Genomic DNA, 5,576 nt, shown 5'->3' with positions numbered 1-5,576 from the left:
AATCCTAAACAATATTTTCTATTAACACATGAACAAAAACTTGAAATTGTGAGGCTTGAAATGGTATATCACAAGTACGCCAGGAAAAATCACAACTTACAATGCACAACAAAAAAAAATTATTAAACTTGGAAGAGAAGTTTGCATTACATATTTTTAATAAGCTCTTGGAAGAGCTCAGGAGAGAGAGTTCTAGAGGCTGGTTTCTGGCCTAAGCTTTGGAATATATCACTCGGCTCATTGATTCCTTGAGCATGAGAAAGGGCACAATGGCTTAAAACTGAGCCGGGATGCTTTCCCGTAAAGCAATACAAGGCAGCTTCCCTAGCTACCAAAATACATTTATTTATGTTTGAGGCTAAGGGGTTCTCCGACAAGACTGCACTAAGTGCTTTACATTTTAGGAGCTCGGCATAGGCGATCTCTGAATAGTCTAAATGAAAAACCCGCACTATGTCGGCTCTGAGGGCAGGTATGTAGTGCTAAAGAGATGCATCTCGACCCTCTGACTTTGGCCGCATTCCTCCTACGCGCATAGCAAACTTGTCCACTTCAAAAGCAGTCTGTCAACATGTCAATATAGAAGTTAGGAAGCGTGAAATGATACAACTAAAAATAATTTGCTTTACAACTAAGAAGTTAGGACATACCTCAATTGCATCGTCACTTGCAACTAGTTGCTCATTTGTCAAGTTTATGCTTCCTTGGTCTTGAGCATCGCTAGCAATCAAGGGCATGTGTGGTTCAAAGGCAGCTACGCTCTCATAGAATTGCACATCTTGCTTTATTTCAACGAGCGCTTTGGCCACTACATCTTCCAAGGAACTGCTACCAATATCGTATGCAAGCGCTTTTGTGAGGTTGTCATCTTCAAAAGAGATTTTCACTTTCCCTTTGTCTTGACCCCCATCATTCATGGCAATAATAGACAGTGCCTCACCCTCGCGGAACCCGAGTGTCTTGGCAATGTCATCCAGAAACAAAAATTCTTTCCCATCAATAATGATTGGATGCAAAGACATGACAACAAGGTCTGGGACCTCCTCAAGTACTTCATCGCCCTCTAGAACTAGGTCCGGAAACTCCTCGGGGACATTCTCTCGTAGAGCCACCAATGCCATTGAGGCCTCCCATTGTTCTGTAACATTCTCTTCCTCAGCATGGGCCTCTTGGACCTGCTCCATTAGCTTTGCTTTGCCCTTTTCTTTTTTCTTGCCACTTTCTTTCGCCACACCCTCTTGTAACAGAAGGACCAAAACCATGTCCCAGCTCATGAAAGAAGTGCTGATGTTGCCCATTTGTAGATCCAAGAGTAAGTCTTCCTCCTCATTCCTGTAGTCCTTTTCTGTGAGGGATTTTAAAAACCTTGATAGGCGGAATCTAAAATTCTTGTCTTCCCTAAATATGTACTTGATGAGGTCAACCGGAACCCATAGGCCCTCATCACCCTCAAACATGATGGAGTACATGCTGATGTGTTGATCCATATACTCAATGACATTTGTAAAAGCATCCGCGTGTAGATGCATCGTTGCACGCACATCAATTGCTCCCTCAAACATAGGGACGATCTTGTCAACTCTATGAAGTAGCTCAAGCTTTCCTAGCTGTGCAACAAGTGCGTCAAGTAGAGGTGCCATGACTATGAGTGATTGCAAGAGATAGAGAGTGTGTGATACAGAAAGGTGTGCGAAATTGAGAGCAAGTGTTAGGAGAGAACGATAATTGACAATTGATGAAAATGAGTAAAGTATCGTTTATAAATGGGCGACCTTGTTATAAAATTTTTAAGTACCAAAAATTTTAAAAAAATGGTATGCGAAAGCAAGAACGTATCCTTCCATCACAAGGTCATTTCTAATTTACTAGTGGCTCAAGCCACAGATGCTTGTGTGACCAACCTTACACTATCACAAAAAAATAAAACTTGCACAAGACAATTGAAAAACCTTAATAAGACAGTGAGGCAAAAAAATTGAAATTGTATTTACTTCAATCCAAGATTACATATCCAGTGGTTATTTGATAGCTACACAGCCAGGGAAAGTAATTTCTCTACAAAGAAAAGATCGTTCCTGCCTTTTGCGCACTATTCTACCATTGATTATCAAAGAAAAATCACCACTCAGTGAGAATCGAAGAACTAAGTAGTCACGTAAGTTGGCAAGGGGACCAGTCAGCAACATCTTTTACAATGAAGCAGGTTATGGTTGCTTTGTGAGATCCATATATGCACTTCATAGCATTTTGCACCTTGCTTTCGATCTGCAAACAAGCCATGGCCACTGAAGCATTGTCTGGAATTGGCCATTCAATAGATGTGAGAGTTGGTGTAGGTTCCGGAACTAATTTTCCAGTACCATTTGCTGTCGTGGGAACCACATACGTATCCTCATAGAAGAAGATGTTTCGTGCAAGAAGTTGTGCAGCTGGACACCCTCCAAAGATTAAACTACCAAGCTCCACATGGTATGCTTCAAAGGTTCTTGAAATTGCCTCCATAGGCTCCCACTCACTATAGTTTGAGGGAAAAATATCTACGCAGAGGAACCCAAGAACAATCAAAGCAGAGGAACCCAAGAACAATCAAAGCAGTACTCAGTATACCATTATTAGCACACAATTGATTTAAAAACGAGAATATAAAGTGGTGAAATGACTTACAATTTGTAGGAAATCGTTGACGTTGGTCATGGTCTGCTAGTGTCAACTCTGTTGCCTTGTAAACATGTTGGACCTTGGCTAGCTTTTTTCCATCACGATCTTGTTTGAGCTCCAATATCCGCCCTTTCCAATGGTGACTTTGTATATCAACGTATCGCTTTGACACCTTGCGGGTTCCTCTTGTACTAGGCTGCATCGTAATCCAATTCTACTTCTCGTACTGTTTGATGTTCCAGTGCCCATCCTCATCTTGACCACTGCTACAAGAGAGAGATTGAATACTGATCGGAGGCCTTCGAGCTTTAGAAGAAGACATCAGATGTATATATTAGGGAAATTATAAACCTTGATGGCAAAGGAAAATAGAATGGTGAGAAAAAAACTTAGACTAGGGAGATGTACAAAAGAGAAGGAGTTGTAGAGCAAGTTCCAAGGGCTTGGCTGTGCTATTACTGCACTTTGAAAGAGGATATTAGAGGGGGTGAGAGGAGACAATGAGTAAGATTATGAGAGCCAAAGCATTTGCAACTCAAGCTTCCATAGCTTGGCTCTGCTGTTACACTCTGTAAAAAAGGAGGTTGGACAAGGTAGAAGGATGAAGTAAGGAAATGTAAGTGAGGATCAAACTTCCATAGCTTCTGAGAGGAGGTTGCAGATCAAGATTCCATAGCTAAGCTCTGCTGATTCACTCTGTAAAAGGAGGTTGGACAAGGTAGAAGGATGAAGTAAGGAAATGTAAGTGAGGATCAAACTTCCATAGCTTCTGAGAGGAGGTTGCAGATCAAGCTTCCATAGCTATAGATCTAGGTTTCTGAGTGAAGAGAGAGGTAGATCAAGAGGTAGATAGCTAAAAGAAGTAGTCTAGAGAGTGAAAAATACCCTGCTATGAGAAAGGGGGAAGAGAGAGCATTTTGGAGGGAACGTGGGAGAGAGGGATAGTGGAAAGTGAAGGGGAATGTGCATTGAATGCAAGATAATGATGGGAACTCGTTTTTGGGCCTCTATCACTTTAGAGACCTTACTTAATGATGGCTGCAGGCTGCAGCTATCCTTTTCTATAAAAAATAGGGAAAAAATTCGTATACGTATAAATTTTTTGAGTTTTAGGTGATTTTAAAAATTAAAAAAGAGGCTATGTAGCCTATTATTCTAAGTTTGACCACTACCTTCTAGGCTCTTACAAACCATTGGTTTTAGTCCACATGTAATCTCCCTATTTGTCTATTTCTTAATCACCTCCATTAGGCAATGGCAAATTAAAGGGCCCAAAAAGACTCCATTGAGTTCCTAATGAATTTTATTGTTTTTATCACCAATTTTGCTATCGTGAATTAGCAATTGGTGATATTCTTTTTTCCATTCTTTCAAAAATTTACACAATAATCATAAAAATGAGGAGTCACTAGTTGTGTTTTTTACTTACATTACATTCCTTTTACTAGGCACGACTATTTTGGATTCATTGTGCAGGGAAATCAAACTCCAAACTACTCAAAAAATCATCCTGTTGGCTTGACTGACAAATGCGTGAAAGTGCAGGAAAGCATTTCACGGTGTAAGACATAATTTCATTTCACTGCATGAGATCCTACCGCCTTAGTGCCGAAAATCTTAGGCTTGCCTTACTAAAGATAGTACACCTTATCTTGACACTAATTGACACAAAGAAACTAAAAAATCTTATCTCGTGAAATGGGTACATTTCACAACGTGAAACGCATTTGCATCTCACAATGTGAGATAGATCTTCCATTTCATGATGTGAGATAGGTCAGGTTCACGGAGTGAAGGATTTTTAGATCAGTGGCAAGAGAGAGTCATACGTGCACTACGGTAATCTCCTTGACTCATATTAATGCAATTCTAGCCTGAAATTACAAGGCGTGAAATACAAGTTGTTCACGACGTGATACCCAGTTCATGGCGTGAAACCCATTTCATGATGTGAAACATTAGTCTAATAGACAACTAAGCAGAGGACAAGGTTTATCTAGGGGGATTACTCCTCGGAGGCCAATAGTGGATCCCCATGTAGATCTAAATACGACCACGAGGGCGGATTTGTTAAATATCGCCCTGGAAATAGACAAAGGCATGGTTTGAACTAAAGACTTTTCCTGCCTCAAAGAGCTTCAAATTTGAAAATCAAACACTTAGGCATGAGATATCTCTACCAACAAATTGCCTACCCATTGTTATGCAACATTCCTAAGAGTTTTCCCACTACTTGGACTGTTAATTTCCTCATTTTCACCATCAATGCTGGATTCCATTGGAGATGCTACATGTTGGAGATGCATGACAATGATGTGTGGCTTACCGAAGGGCATGTAGAACTAGTTGTCTATGAGTGGAGGCAACATGTGGCTTTCAACAAAAAGTTGTGTAGACAAATCTATGGGACATAAGTTGCCCACTAGAGGCATTGCACTTTTATGTGTAAATAAATTTATGGGACACGAGCTGCCCACAAGAGGCATTGCACTTACACCATATGAACAGCTTCTATGTGTTCCGAATGGGGTTGCCAAAATTGCAAGTTGCAATACCAAGTCAAATGTACTATGTAGCTGTAGTTTCAACTAGCTTTGATTGTCTAGGAAGATTGCAAGGCCTAAAAAATAAAATAATTTAACATTAATAATAAAATGCATGGTTTTATATTTATTAATATAACATATTTTCAAAAAAGTCTCAAAAAGCTACCTTCGATAGAAAGGTCAAAGCACTGGCCTTGAATCCAAACCATCTCCAATGAAACCACACATCATTTCAAACTTATGCAAAAGTTCTCAGGATATGGGGACCCAATCCAACACCTAGAGATCTTTGAGTCAACATGTGAAACTTGTGGGCCGATGAACGATGTGACCATGATACATGACTTTTATCTAACTCTAGATGAGAAGGCC

This window comes from Cibotium barometz, chromosome 56 (genome assembly GCF_041138505.1).
Source record: "Cibotium barometz isolate CiBa-2024 chromosome 56, ASM4113850v1, whole genome shotgun sequence".
NCBI classification, from domain to species: Eukaryota; Viridiplantae; Streptophyta; class Polypodiopsida; order Cyatheales; family Cibotiaceae; genus Cibotium; species Cibotium barometz.
This window is presented reverse-complemented; position numbering follows the sequence as displayed.